Raw genomic sequence first — 16,824 nt, 5'->3', positions numbered from 1 at the left:
GCTGCTTACCTACCATCTGCCATAGATGCCATTAGGTATATAGCAGCATTATACGATCTGTTTTCTAAACATGTTAAGTTGTATCCCATAAGAGTAGCGGAAGCTACGACTGTCGGTAGAAGAATCATACAAGATTATGGACCAAGGGTAGGAAAACCCGACGTTATCTTGTCAGATAATGCGTCTTACTTCACAGGTAATAAACTTCAATTATTTATGAGAGAATATTGCACTAGGCATATTTTAATATCCCCCTTTAATCCGGAAGCCAGTCCGGTTGACGGGTATTTAGAGAAGTTAATAGATTTATAAGATAATATGCTCCAAAACAGCAGTGAAAATGGATTGACAACATAACTGTGTTTGAAAATGTTTACCTCATTCTTCTATGAAACACGCGCTGTCTGAGGTAATGTTTAACGAAATAGAAAAGAATGAATGGATAGACCCAACAACTGAAGTACCTGAGCTAGCCAGCAATAAAGACGAGCAGATAAAAAGAGTTTTATAAGAACTGCGACGTAATGCACAAAAGAGAAAGTCCCAGTTTGATAAAAGTATAGGACAAATGACACAGACACAGCCGCCAAAAACAAAAAAAAATAAAAAAGTACGAAATATTCAGTTCCACTATGAACTCTGTTCCACAACGAATTTTAAAGACAGTAAATTATGGCGACTTCTTGCAAAGAAAATTAACAGTTACCACGCCCTAAGATCAGAAAGAAATCAGTATTAACAACGACTAACATTTACCAACTATTCAAGAAAAATTAAGATTACAAGAGCCGCCACAAGTACTATCAGGCCATTGTGGATGTCTCTGCTCAGGTACATATCGTTAGCTACTGAGCATTTGTCAAAGTGGTTGAGCGTGAAAGCATCAGTTTGCTCTTTGTATTGTGTATGGAAAGTTCTTCCTGATTCAATTACATCGAATTCAGGATAACTGTTATGCTGTATTTTACATATTTTATTACATTCTGTTACTGGGGTGTTAATGTTTACTCTCTTTGGCAGGTGATGTCCATGTTCGTTGTTTGTGTAGATATTTATAATGATATTTCTGATTGAGTTAGCAGTATTTTGTGATGCTGTAAGTAGCTAATGCTTGTAAAGATTTCTGTTGTGTCAGTTGTTTTTCCTGTAGCGTTTCTATTATTGATGTTAACCTGTATTTCTTGGACTTTTTTCAATCGATTTACTGTGTACCCGTTATTTACTGCAAGTGTTTTTGATGGTATCGATATATTATGTTAGTGCTTTCGGTCTTAAAGGATCATCATGGATCTAAATCCAGCACAGTTGGGTGTTTGAAGGGTGTGATAATTTGCATACTCTGATATTAATGTAGGCTGACGTCCAGTGGAGGCAACAGTTGTTTGCCTGTTGCTGATTAACAATTGCGATATCTAAGACATTTATGGAATGGAATATTTCATGTTCTATTGTAAACTTAATGTTATTACAGAATGAACTCTATACTGTAAGAAGTTCACGAAGTTGATCTTTTGTGCCATCAAACAGGAATAGAGTGTCAGCAATATCTCTCCTATAATAAATAACATTTAAAAAAAATAGTTTTATCATTAACAGTTTATTTTGTAAGTGGCTTATGAATTAGTCGGTCTGTCGGCTTGACATGTTATCTACAGCTACGATTTATTTTTGTTGGCAGATCTCATGATAAAATGGGAAATGGTCATCGAACAGCATCAGGTTAAGTAAACTAACTCTGAAATCTCATACAAGTTTGGTTTCCTGTGTTTAACAAGGATTTTCCCAACAATTTCGTTATTGCATTGACAGGTAATTTGTGAACAGATTAACAGTGTCAAATGAGGCAACTGCAACTTCCCTTGCAATATTTACATCTTATGTTAGATCATGTATATATTTTATTGGCTACGTAGATTAGAATGTGTAAAATATCCCAAGGATATTATTTAATAGTTAGGAAAGTTTGTATGTTACTGCATTCTCAGAGACAAAAATGAGTATAATTGGTGACTTATGTTTTTGGATTTTTGAGGCCCTGAGTTTGGGGCAGATGGGTACACTAATGTGCTGGCGTAAGCTGTTGCCAGCATACTGGTTGGCAAAGAAGTAGCAAGAAGAACGATAGTAGGCACTGGATCAAGCACGTCTATCAGAAGAGAGGCCAGAGACAGACTTGCAAGCAACGCGTCGCCAACGCTCTCTCGACCGCAAGCACTTAGATCGCCGCCACTGACTGGAGGGCTCAGTCTCAGTCACTAGCACAGTCGCACAGTCACTAGCTCAGTCACTGGCTCACGAACTCACTCTCCTAGTTGGCATCTGTCAGTACATTGCGACCAGATTAGAGTACGTAGCGGGACGTGTACTTCACCAGCAGTGAGGCTAACGTGCACTATTACGGAAGAGCTTGAACCACAACACATGAACTCCCTTAAAGATAAGTAGCTTCTTGTTAATGCAAATAAAGAACCCTGTTAATACATGTGTGCAGTTGTGTTGTAGAAAGAGGATACTGGCCACCGAACAACATCCTTTGCCTTGATTGCTATGGTATAAGACCCTATATTGGCGACGAGGATAATTCAGTAGCTACTGAAGTTAATCGACTTGGCAGAAGATTTTGCCTGTTTCTCTTGCGTTTTAGTTTGCAGGAGTGATCATTTTGCTAATTTGCTGTTGTGTTCTTGCATCTATTCCACGAGAGGAGCCGCAGAACTAATCAAATTTCTATTTTCAGAGCCCTGCTTGCTTTTTGCTATAACGCATTTGTGTAAACCATGGCTACCCCGCCCCCTCCAACCCCTGCCCCCGCAGCTCAGCCGCAGACGGCCAATGTTATGGACCTAACACAAGTTTTTTAGTTTCAGAAGCAACAAATTGCTACGTTATTGACAACGGTACAACAACTGCTGTCTACACAAGCTGCGTCGGCTGCACAACCAACCAATCAACCAGCCCAAGTGCTGCTGACCAGCGTACCAACGTTCTGCCAGTTTAACGACACAGAAGAGGAATGGCTCGAAAGCTTGCCTCAGTTTCAGGCACATGGTCAAGTTCTTAGTGTTGAAGGTACTGTAAAGTTACAATACTTCCTTTAGACTGTGGGGTATCCAGTGTTCAGGTCAATACAAAAATTATTCCCAACCGCATATCCCGACGAACTCAGTTATGACCAAGTAGTCAAATGAAATGGTTCAAATGGCTCTGAGCACAATGGGACTTAACATCTGAGGTTTTCAGTTCCCTAGACTACTTAAACCTAACTAACCTAAGGACATCATACACAACCATGCCCGAGGCAGTATTCGAACCTGCGACCGTAGCAGCAGCGCTGTTCCGGACTGAAGCGCCTAGAACCGCTCGGCCACAACGGCCGGCACCGAGTAGTCGCTGCGTTAACTCAGTACTACGGCCTGCAACAACAAATTAGAAAAAGTAGCTGCAGCCAGATATCATTTCTTCCGCTTGCAAAAACAGCCGGAACAGACGTACCGCCAGTGCTACACATGATTACCGGGCATGACTAGGAAGTGTGAATTTAAGTGTAGTTGTGGCAACTTTTACAGTGATTTAATGATAAAGAACGCAATAATATTCCATGTCCCAGATAGCAGAATAGGGAAACAGATCTTATAGTTCTGAGATTCATTACTTCCCCGAGTATTGCAAATCTTAGAGCAATATTATTCGAGTGCCATAGCGGCCGATAAGTTTGACCAGGCCCCGACTTGTCGGGTCCAGTTGCCCCTTGCTCGCGACCGCCCGAAGCAGCCACAACAACGAGCGGATAGCCACCTACACAGATAAACAGGCCTGTGAATTTAGTGAAGTCTTGTCTTAGATGTTTTGCTGGCCATAAAAGACAGGATTGCCCATCAACTAACGCAACGTGTTACACGCTTGGGAAAAAAGGTCATGCCAAAGCAGTTTGTTTGCAAATGCACAAAAACGCCAATTTTGTCCGCTGCCGGAGAAACAGTGCACATGCAGTGAACGTTGTGTTTTCCAAAACTACTACAGGTTCTGGCCCCACAGTAACATTAAGGTTGTGCCTCCTTCTCGCCCTAGTGTTGTGCAACGACGATCAGACAAACTCTTTGTCTCATTACGAAATGCTGGCAATCGTGTGAACTTTCAGTTAGACACAGGTGATTCAGTAACTCTGCTTAACCGTGCCCCATACGAACAGTCAGGCTCACCACGCCTTCTTAAATCTAGCAAGCAACTCACTGCTTTCAGCGGACAGGAAATTCCAGTGCTTGGACAGTGTAGTTCGCCTGCCACTTACAAGTGTATCACTAGGAGAGTGACTTTTACCGTGTTGAAATGAAGTCAGTGAGAACTATTCGGTTAAAATGCCTTTGATTTCTTTGGACTTATCATCCAAGACAGTGTACTTTCTGATGTGTCGGCAGCTGGGCCAACACCTTGTAGATCGAAGTGGCTGAAAGTGCACGTTAAACTAACGCAGACGGGCGTGAAGTACTGGAACATGAGACTTATTAATGAATAAGAAGAACAGTACGTAGCTGGAATAATATACTTAACTTTATTCTCTTGTTGGAATACATCTCTTGAATAGTAGTAAGCTATAAGCACTGATACACATGGCGCCTTGCTAGGTAGTAGCTATGGAATAAGCTGAAGGCTATTCTATCAGTCTCTCGGCAAATGAGAGGAAGACTTGGTAGGTCTGGTCGCAAGCTATGTCGTCCGTACAACTGGGGCGAGGTCATGTCCGTGTCTTGTGACCTGCCATGTGGTGGCGCTAGGATTGCGATTACACAGTGGCGACACGCGGGTCCGACATGTACTACAGGACCGCGGCCGATTTAAGTTACCACCTAGCCAGTGTGGTGTCTAGCGGTGACACCACACTTTCCGTCTCGGCTTTTGATCCAAAAGACACTATAGTAGCTCGCTTAAAGAATTTCCTGAACTATTTTCAGAAGGAATGGGAAAAGCTTATAAATAGGTAGCGCATGTTACATTGAAAGACAGCGCACAGCCTAAGTTTTTTCCGGGCCCGCCCTTTTTCCATTGCTTTAAAGGACAAAGTAACCACCGAATTGAAAGAATTGTATGATAATGGTGTAAGTGCTCCCATTCAAGCTAGCCAATGGGCAAGTCCTCTCGTTTTGCTGCCTAACCCTTCTGGTCGCATTTGCATTTGTGTTGACTTCAAGTCTGCAGCCACCCCACAGACAGTTGTTGACACTTATCCGTTACCTCGCCCTCAGTAACTCATGGACAGGCTTGGTGCAAGACGTTGCTTTTCTAAGACAGATTTGTGTGATGACTACTTGCAAATTCCAATGTATGAAGAATCCCAGAAAGTGTTTGTTGTAAATACACACTTATGACTGTTCAAGTATTTGCGTTTGTCCTTCGTCAGTGCTTCCGCACCCGCCATTTTTCAACGTTACTTGAAACAGTTGACTGCACCTTGACGATATTATTGTCCCAGATCATATACCAGAGGAACACATTGAAAATTTGCGTCTCGAAAAGTGTGACTTTTTTTCAAACTGGACTACAGTACATAGGTCATGTGATAAACAGTCAGGGTGTCCTGCCTCCTTCTCTGTTGTCGTTCACATCCTCCCTACTTGACAATGTGGAAGAGTGTGCGGGCATAAACTGTCACCAGCAGACCAGTCAGCAAAGATGTAGCAAGAAGGTTGATAGTAGGCACTGGATCAAACCTGTCTATCAGGAGAAAGGCCAAAGACAGACTCGCAAGCAACGTACCACCAACGCCCTCTTGACCACAAGTATTTAGATCGCTGCCACTGACCAAATGCCTCAGTCTCAGTCACTAGCACAGTCGCTCAGTCATTGTCTCATGACCTCGCTCTCCTAGTTGGCATCTGTCAGTACACTGCAACCAGATTAGAGTACATAGCAGGACATGTACACACCAGCAGTGAGGCTAATGTGGACTATTACAGAATAGCTTGTACCACAACACATGTACTCCCTTGAGATAAGTAGTTTCCTGTTAATGCAAATAAAGAACCCTGTTAATACATGTGTGCAGTTGTATTGTAAAAAGAGGATACTGGCTACCAAACAACATCCTCTCCCTTGACTCCTATGGTGCAAGACTTAACAGTGTCGACGAGGACACTACAAGATGCAGCAAGAAGATCGGCAGTAGGCACTGGATCAAGTGCACCTATCAGGAGAAAGGCTAAAGACAGACTGGCAAGCAATGCATCACGAACACCCTCTCGACCACAAGCATTTAGATCTCTGCCACTGACCAGAGGACTCAGTCTCAGTCACTAGCGCAGTCGCTGAGTCGCATTTTTAATGTAACAGGGTAGTTTTTCATAGGGATATTGTTCAATACATGCTGCATGGCGTTCTTGTTGCAACAAATTTGTGTCCAATCTCAAAAATTCAGCCAATTCTTCTGTTGCTAATGTCATGTGGTTTCAGTAACCCATTAGAAATTTTATTTATCTGTCTTGATTATGTCATGAAGTCATCACAAAGAGGCAGAACTACCATATAGTATCAGAAATTAGAGTGATGTCTCTATCTGAAGAACATAGTACTGCTCATTTTATTATATGTTGGATGACTCAGCTGCTTCCTCTATTGGGTTTCAGCCTCAAGTGTCCATTGTCAAGCACACTAAGGGAGTAGCAACAACACATACTATTGTTTCGTGTTAAACTACAACACTAAAAGAAAGCTTAAAATAATGGAAACCTTTATTAAACACAGCTTGAGTTAACTAATATGCTACATCCATTAGAAAATAATTACATCAGTAAATGTGTTACAGTGTCGTCTGTAAGGTTAGAACTGCTGTAGCTGACAAATATCGGAAAAACTCGAACCCCTTCAAAAGGAATACTACAGTGCCAATAATAATGTAAGTACTAAAACAGAGAATTTACGTGCCCGACTAATAAACACAAACAACATTAATTTTACAAACACAGATAAACATTACTGAACAAAGGCCTTAAGCGCAACATCAGACAAAAATTCCATCAACATAACGCAAAAAAACTTCATAGTAAGCCTTAAGAAAGCTGGAGATATGGCTATCCTCAACCTTGATGAAGAGATTGTCTTAGCACATAATATAAATGTGAAAATAAAACAATATGCCAGTACAATATTCGGTGGCAGCGTTAAAACAATTGAAACATTAACTTAGTTAACATGGTGATATTATTATTAAGGCTTCTGTTCAACGAGTTGGTATTTTAACTGCACCATCGCAGTACGTACTATGTATTCCCTAATAAAATTTGCCATAAATAATCCATCACCATTTGAGAAGAATGGTGATATCCATACCTCTAACGCTAGGTGAAAAAATGACCTTTATTACCCATTATTAAAGCCATCAGTGGTTCAGAAAGGTGTTCAGTATGCAGCAAAAAAAATGATTTGTTTGCCTAATATTATAAAATATCAAATAGATAGCAAAGCAAGTTTTAAATCGAACTGTTCGTTTCTCCTGGATGACTCTTTCTATTCCATGGATAAATTGCTATTTAAAGTTGGCAACCTGTGAGAAAACGACCATTAATTTTCCAGTGTAGTTGCACAACTAAAACTAAAAAAATTAATGTCTTCACTAATGTTAATGCTAAATGTATGTATACCAATAAACTGACTTATTCCACATCATTTCTATCAACGAATCGTTCAAATGATTTAGAGAACATGTAATTAACTAACTAGCTGATAAATAAAACTCCACTGATGTCCTTTATACAAATGACTACATTGACAAAACTCTTAGATTTTCGTCAGAAAACGTTATTGAACTGAACCGTGATCCAACCACTGTTCCACGTATTGCAGCACGTTTGCACTTTCCACGATTGAAGGGCTCGAGTTACGTTGCTGTGGTGCACAGTTCAAGATGTCACCAGCAGAGTATGGGAAGTGTTACAAATGTCTCTCTGGCTGCTCATGGGAGGTAAAGCAGAGTGGTCTGACAAAATGTGGGCACCAATAAGAGCAGACACACTCTAGAGAACTTGAGTGTGGTGTTGCCATGAACAGTGTGTAGGCTGAAGGCAATTTGGCTGCAGTGGTCAAGATGGGATGTGTCCAGCTGTAATGCAGCCATCATTGAGCTGTGGCCACAGGGGAGTGTTTTACTTTTAGCATCTAGCAGAGACGGCAGCTGAAACATAGGGGAAAAGGACGAAAGAGAGTTCCCATTACTGTGATGAAGAGCAAAACATAAAACTTACTTGAGCTTTTGCATATGTCATAATTTCTTTTGCTAGGCACTGACAGTTGTCAGTGGCCTTAATAATAGTGTGAGCTTCGTGTGCCAGGATCACTTAATTTGAGCCTTGTATAGTTTACTTGAAGTAAATAAGCACAGTGAGCATATGGGAAGTTTTGTTTGTGTCATAATTCTATTGCAATGTACTTGCATATTGAGGTCAAGCTGCACTTGGAGTGTATCATTGCTTTTGTTGAGCTTTAAAACATGGTGTAGCAATTATAAAAGAATTATATATTAGTGATAATTCCTTGTAACCACATTGCTTGTCTGTGAACTTCCTTTGTGGATTGTGTAATATGTCATGTAACTGTACAGACAGTGTGCTGTATGTGTTCTCTGCCGAGGACTTGGTTGATGCATTGGTGGTAGTTTGCTGTAGATTAATCCAGTTTCTACTGTATTCTGGTGGACACTTGAAAGGTCATTTGTGGGCAGAAGTAGAACTATTTTTACAATTACATATATTATGTAGAAAAATGTCACTTGATAAGTTTTTGTTATATGCTTATATTGCTTGTTTTTGGAGATACTGTCATTTATTTACTGTGGGTGAGTAATTATTTTGGTTTCTGATGCCAGTTGTTACCTGAAGTTTATTGTTTTAAGAGGGTGGGTGCATGGGTTTCCGAAGTTCATTTATGCATACACTCTAATACTGTAAATTATTTAATAAAGCAAATGTTTATTAAATAATTATTATAAATTGTTTAGTAAAGAAAATGTTTATTAAAATCCCACACACTTGCACAGTGTACAATCAAACTCCAATTCCGGCTGAAATCTGTGCCACATTTCAATATTCCAGAAGCAAAATGTCGAAAGTGGTTAACCATCTAGCTTCCTCCTATATGAAAATAAGATGGTGCACATTAATTAATGCAATTAAGCTCAAAATCAGGACACAATCAAAAATCCACGAATGTAACTCGTCAATCAGACACACTGTCAACTCTGAGAATAGACCAACATACAAACTCTACCAACTATTAAATAATGTCCTTAGGCATTTTACACATTAAAATCCACATATTCAATAAAATATACACATGAGATAAGACAAGCTAGATTTATCTCATCTGAGATCGTTAATCTGTTCACAAGTTAACTATCAATGCAATAACTGAAATTATTAGAAAACATTCTAATAAACGCAAAAAAACTAAACTTCCAGAGATTTTTTGTTAGTCAGGGTACTTAAACTGATACTGTTCCATTACCATTTCTCATTTTATCATCAGATCTACCAACAGAAATATATCTTAGCTATAGGTAATACATCAAGCCAGCACACTGACTTATTCATAACCGGCTTAGAAAATAAAATGTTAATGATAAAAATATATGCTTAAAAATAATTTATTACAGGAGATGTATCACTGACACTCTACTCCTATTTGATGGCACAAAAGATCCGCCTGATGAACTTCTTACAGTACACTAAACTCCATAATAAAATTAAGTTTACAATAAATCATAAAACAATCCATTCTGTGAATGTCTTAGACATGGCAATTGTTAATGAGCAAGAGGAAAACAACTGCTGAAACTGCTCTACACCAACCTACACTAATATCATTACATTACATTAATACCTGTTCCATAGATCATGAATACAACATGTAATGATGCGGCACATGTCAGTTTAGTTGAAGGTTTCATTACTATATATATATATATATATATATATATATATATATATATAACACTTACTACCATACCTAAAACTCATCTACTGAGTGGAAGAAGATGTCATTTGAAATTCTTTTAATTTGTTTTTAAATGGTGGTTGGGTATCTGTCAGACTTTTGATGTTATTTGGCAAATGACCAAAGACTTTTGTCGCAGCATGATTCACCCCTGCCAAAGTCAGATTTAACCCAGCATAGTGAACATTATCCTTTCTTCTAGTGTTGTAGCTGTGCACTTCACTATTATTTTTGAACTGGGATGGCCTATTAATAGCTAATTTCGTAAGTGAATAGATGTATTGTGAAAGCACTGTGAATATCCTGAGTTCCTTAAATAAAAATCTGCAAGGGTGGGCCACATATGTTCTTCTGATTACATGCTTTTGTCCAATGAATACTATTTCTTGTAATGATGAATTTATGCAAAATATGATGCCACATGAAAGCAGTGAATGAAAATGGGCATAGTAAGCTAATTTACTGATATTTTTATCACAAAATTTGCAATAATCCTAACAGCAAAAGTAGCTGAATCTAAATGTTTCAGAAATTCATCAAAGTGTCCCTTCCAATTAAATTTCCTGTCAATGCACACACCCAGAGTTTTCAGTATTCTGCCTTAGCAACAGACTTCTGTTCAAAGTCTATATTTATCAATGATGTTAAGCCATCTACTATATAAAATTGTATATACAGTATTTACTCAAAATTTTGTGAAAGTCCGTTTGCAGACAACATTACTTACAATTTCCTCAGCTAATTCTTGTTTGTTGGGTGTGATTACTATACTTCCATCATCAGCAAAAAGAACTAGCTTTGCATCTTCATGAATACAGAGTGGAGAGTGGTAAATCATTAATATATATTAAGAACAATAAGGGACTCAAGTCTGAACCCTGTGGGACACTGTTCCTGACACCTCCCCAATTAGAAGACTCTGTTGATTTTTGCTGAGTATCTGTACTCTTAATTTCAACATTCTACCTTCTTCCAGTTAAATATGAATTAAACCGTTTGTGAACTGTCCCACTAATACCTCAATACTTAAGCTTATTAGGCATGCAGGGTATCCGTGCAGTCTGGGGCGCCTTTCCACAGTGTGCGCGGCTCCCCCCGTCGGAGGTTTAAGTCCTCCCTCGGGCATGGGCGTTTATGTTGTCCTTAGCCACAAGAAAGCAGAGAACAGTGTCTAAGTTGGAAGGGTTCCGTCTTTGTTTATGACGAATATTTGAAAGATGTTATACTGGCTCAGATTTCTTTTCTTTGCTACCACAGCACTTCTTTTAATGTGTACCGAGGTACTGTAAAACGAAAAGAATGCTGAACAAAACGTTCTCTGGTTTCCAGCAGCACCAAGTGGTTAAAACTACTCTCGGTTTCGGCCAAGCATTTCTTGGCCAGTGTCAAGTGGTATGACTCCCAGTGGGCTACTGGTTGGTCCCTTACACACACTGGCTTCTGGCTGTGATGTCACTGGTGCTCGCGGCTTCGCCATATATGGGCAAACGTTGACTCGATGTTCAATGTGTCTGCTATAGCTGTGCAACTGCTGGATCACACGCTGTGCTGAGCTGGAGGCCATCGTATCCAGTTGGAATGTTACAAATAATTTTTATTTCAATGACTTCTTTAATAACACGGTCCCAAAAGCTGTTAGTGTGAGCCAAGGCGGATTTTTCGTCATATTTTATCCAGTGATCATTTTCTAAAGAATGTTCAGTTAAAGTTGATTTCTCGGGATAGCGTAGATGATAAAACCTCTTCTGTTCCTTCTGCATTGTTTGTTTCTTTTCTTGCCCGCCGTAAGTGGTCTCATTGTGATTCTTGTTTGAAATCACTTCATTTATCTGATGAAGGTTATAGTTGATGCTCCTGAACACGTTGTGTAGGTGGCTCAGCTAAATGGCTCCGAGCACCATGGGACTCAACTGCTGAGGTCATTAGTCTGGCTCAGCTAAGGAGGTAGGTTATCAGTAACTCAAGACTTTCTTGCACGATGCACCAACGTTTTTAACACAATGCGCTTCTGTGCCAGGTGATGATGGCTGACGGCGTGCAATTGCAGGTCAGTGTGGATGGTATTTCTGTAGACGTTGTTGCCAAGGCATTGATTTCGTCCATTCGAGGACTCGAGGAACGTTGCGTTTTCTGCATGCATGGTGAACTGCGTGTTACACCCCATACTGCGGCGGTGGCCTGCGACTCAGCACAGCCTTGATCAACTGATCACAAGGTTGAAGCAGGGACATCAAACACCTAGTCAAAGTACGCCCCTATATGGTAACTCCATGGGTACCAGTGATGTCACAGCTCTCAGATAGTGTATACAGGGTGTTCGGAAATTCCTGTTACAAACTTCTAGGAGTAGTGGAAGAGAGTGAATAGATAATATTTTGAATTGGAATCCATGTCCAGAAGCGTACCATTTCCGTGCTAAAACCATTTGAAAAGAAGCTGGTAACGTGACCACTTTTACAAGTAATTGTTTAGGCGTGATCGAGTGACCAAGTGCATCACCTGTTTTACACTGCCACTCATTAATAGCCAAAGAAATCGCCTATGTATTCGTTGTTGGGTTCTCTTCAACGTGATGCAGTACGCCTTCTTGATATTCGGGTGTGTGGCGTCTCCTTGGAACACTACTGTCACGCCTGCTGACGGCGAATGTACATGTTGCGAAAAGGGTATGCGATGGAGTCAGACGTTGTGGAGAATGATCTCGATGTAGGCGACGAGCTTCGGCATTCAGAAGGATCATGGTGGTGTGTTCTGTAAACGTGTACTCAACGATATTGCTCTAAAACTCACAGGCACGTGAATCAGACTAGGACCAGGTCAGAGAGATACGATAGATGTCAAATGACATCAGCCGATCCGACATAACCACCCTGTACCATGACTACCCTGTTTCATACCTACCTAGTAAACACTTTTTCAAATGGCTGTAGTGTGGAAATGGTATGTTTATGGACATGGTTTCCAATCCAAAATATTGTGTACTCACTCCCTTCTACAAGTCCTAGAAGTTTGTAATGGGAATTTCAGGACACTCTGTATAAAGCTCGTACCAGCAGCCCACTGGCAGCCATCTCAGTTGAGAATGAACAAGGATTCCTTGGTGGAAAGCTTGTGCGATTTTAATCAATTGACATTATTGGAAACTTGAGAACTTTTAATTCAATGTTACCGCTGCGAGTCTCTGCATTCTTAGGAAATGAATGCTGTTTAACACAGAAACGTTATACTTTCAGAATGTACTCGTACTTATACTACGCAAATGTTTCGAGATCAATAGCTTCCATGCTGAAGACCTCGCTGTTGAACGCTCTAAAGATACCACCGTTATCAATAGTCCCCACTGAATTCTGTCAGTAGGACCAGGTACGTGACTGCCACAGCTAGGGCGGACACCAGCAAGCTGCGGTCGACGGTGACGAACCCGGCGGCGGTGAAGCGCAGCTGTGGACTGAGTGTGACCACACGCAGCAGCGCCGCCGTCTGGGGGTTCGGTGTGCTGTGGAGGGCGGCCGCCCTCTGCACCAGCAGCCGCGTGGCCGCCGCCTCTGCGGAAACCGCCGAGCAGCTCAGCGTCAGCGCCGCCAACTTCCAAGCGTGCAGCACCAGCCACAGCAGCGGCACGCGCGTCACCCCTTCGTACAGGATACCACCTGCCTCTTCCTGGCGGCTGATGGTTGTGATTAGCTCGTGCCAGCTGCAGATGATCCCAGATATGGAATAAGTGAGGTCCAGAGCTACTGTCATTCCAAAGTGATCCTGCAGCACTTCCGCAGCCCGGTGTAGTAACAGATGTGCCCGTCGGAGGTCGTAGTGAATACCTGATGTACTACCTGCTGAATCTGACAGACCCAGCAGTGTAGCCACCACACATGAGCTATTTTCTGTCGCTACTGTTTGGGGAACAGCACTGTTCAGTGTTCTGAAACCAGCCCACAGCTCTAACATCAGCACAACAAACTGCAGCGTTACTAGAGCGTCGAGTATTATAAGCAATACACACATCATAATTCTCATTATGCGAATCAAGTCGCACATTGCACCATTATGATATTTCACATGTGTTCTATTAATTATTCTCTCTGAAGAGTGTAACTTTCATACAGTCTATTACGGTTCTTTACAAGAAGGTCATAAGGTACGACAATTGACATTAAGCCAAACAGTGCAGTGTATATGATGCAGAGGAATATGTATAATGAGGCTTTCAATCCTTTTGTTTTGCCGCTTGTGTCATTGGGCAGCCAAAGCGTTACATGGTTTAATGAAGCGAAGAATAAACTGAAATGCTTCACTCCTTCTTTCCAATTCATAGCAAGCGCAAAAACTATTTTAGCTGTTCCAAGCAACGACATTGCGGTCTTGAAAACTAACGTGGTCAGGACGGATGTATGATACTGTACTGGACTGAAGATTAATAAATCTGACACAAATATCATTACTGCGAATAACAAAACATTCGAAGGGCTGACAGCTTTCCTCCAGTGCCATTTTTTGACTTCTGTTCTGCAGTAAGTATCCCGCGGAAGCACTTCCAACGGCGCCATTCCTAAAACTTGCCATACCTTGTATATGAACATTGTCGGAAAGAGGGTGGAAAGTTTCCTCAACAATGGACTAGTTTACGACAAAGGAAATACTGAAGCTTCCGGAACGTCTCTAGCGTTGAAATCCTAAAAATGTCCACTTGACTGCCGCGGTGAATACTGCCACTCTTGAGGTATATCCGCGGTAAGCTTTTCACGGCTCGTATTGCCTTTTTTCAAACAATACTTTGTGGAATTAAGTCTCTCGTATCAGTTAATGCAAAGCCTTCGATTAACTGTCACGTACATGAGCAGTTACAAGGCGGTATCTGATCATCGAGCTGCTGGGGCTTTCTCGGTAAACACTACTAGAGACCTTTGAAGGAAATATATTGACTCCTAGAGAGCGAAGTTATTTTAAAAAAAAGTGCGCAATATGAAACAAAACAATCGGCCTAACACGACATTTCATTTAGTATATTGCTTTGCAATACCTAAAATTTTATCTAGAAATGAGTGCTTCTGATATAATTACAGACAGTCGTAATAATCCTTCTTCTATTTAATTTCTATTAATTATTCTCTCTGAAGAGAGTAACTTTCATACAGTCTATTACGGTTCTTTACAAGAAGGTCATAAGGTACGACAATTGACATTACGCCAAACAACATCCTGCTTTTCAGTTAAACCAGAGTCAACATTCTTGCATGCTATTCTCGTTTTGAAATAAACAGTTTTCGATTAAAGACGATATATGAAACGGCACTACAAAATGCGTCGACAACAGGAATTTGTCAAATGTAAAGATCTTAAAACACTTAACACATCTTGACTTAAATTGTGTAACATCAGTGATCAATCTGATAAAAGCATTTTCTAATTTACTGTTTTTACGTGTTAAAGTGTTCCAGTTCAAATGTTAGGAATTCGGATGCAAAATAACATAATATATCTCCATAAGTTTCAGTTAATAGACAATTTTTTCGTATTGTAGGGTCTTTCACAAAGAAAGAAGAAATTATACGTAGTACTTTGTAGGAATAGGAAAATCGACTCCTGAAGTAGTGGCCCCCATTAATGAAGTTTTCAGTGTACTACTAGGGACGTTTTAATCAACAAGCTTCCCAGAAAGCCAAGACTCTCAACAAGATTAAAAAGTGGCAGTCTGTTATCAGCGAGCCATGGAAATGAAATGAGCGTACGGCATTGTGGGCCGGGAGTCCCCCATTCGGGGAAGTTCGGCCGCCGAGGGCAAGTGCTTATTGCATTCGACCCCACGTTGGGCGACTTGCTCGTCGGAGATGGGGATGAAATGATGATAAGGACAACACAACACCTAGTCCCTGAGCGGAGAAAATCTCCCGCCCCAGCTGGGAATCGAAACCGGGCCCCTTGGCATGGCATTCCGCCGCGCTGACCACTCAGCTAACGGGGGCGGAGAGCAAGCCAGTGACTTCTTAAAACAATATCCAAATCAGCACCTTTACTGACGACCGATGATGGAAATATCTCCTGATACCTCAAATCTTAACACAGAAGCTGTCCTGTTCCATCAAAATACAGCCAGTTGGCTATCCTTAAAAGTTCTCGAATTCTGCCCAACCAAATTTCTGTCATAATGAAAGAAAGGTAATTGTAATCATCTATGGTATAAAAAATCTGTGCCTCCTTCTAGAGCAGTAAACATCACTTAGTGACAGATCACCAACATCTGATGGCATTTTCGATCCAAAAGTTAGCCGCAAGCGGAAGCTACTAAGGTTTCGAAAGTTAGATTCTTTTCCTAAGTAATTATCAGTATCAAAAGCACTACACCCATCACTACATAACTTGACTGCAGACGCTCTATCACACTTACATATAGGCCCTGAATGGAGTAAAGACATTGACTAGGTCACACCTCTCTTTTACAACTTCCGTCAGACAGAAAAAACCGTGGCTTAAGTATCAGCGGCAGATACATTTCCAGGAGAAACCACCTCCTGGATGATAAGAGTGCTCAGCATTTATTGCGCAACCGGCCAACTGAACTCTGTAAAGTAAGGACCGATAATAATGGAGCATGATTCACAATGCCAATTCAGCTTGGGCCTGTTTCAGTACGGTTATTATCGGGAGCGGTGGAGGTGAGCCAGATGGAAGTACTGACTTGACACTATGTTAACTAATTTGTTATAACCGGAGACTTCAAGCAAGCAGTCCACACCCGTAACAAATGTATAGCTTTTACGGCTGCTATTACCGGTATTTTTAGTTAAGATCGATATTAGCTGCTCACTTCAGGTGTCTGCGGTATGACTGACATGCCAAGAAATTCTGGAT

This window comes from Schistocerca nitens, chromosome 2, assembly GCF_023898315.1.
Source record: "Schistocerca nitens isolate TAMUIC-IGC-003100 chromosome 2, iqSchNite1.1, whole genome shotgun sequence".
NCBI lineage: Eukaryota > Metazoa > Arthropoda > Insecta > Orthoptera > Acrididae > Schistocerca > Schistocerca nitens.
This window is presented reverse-complemented; position numbering follows the sequence as displayed.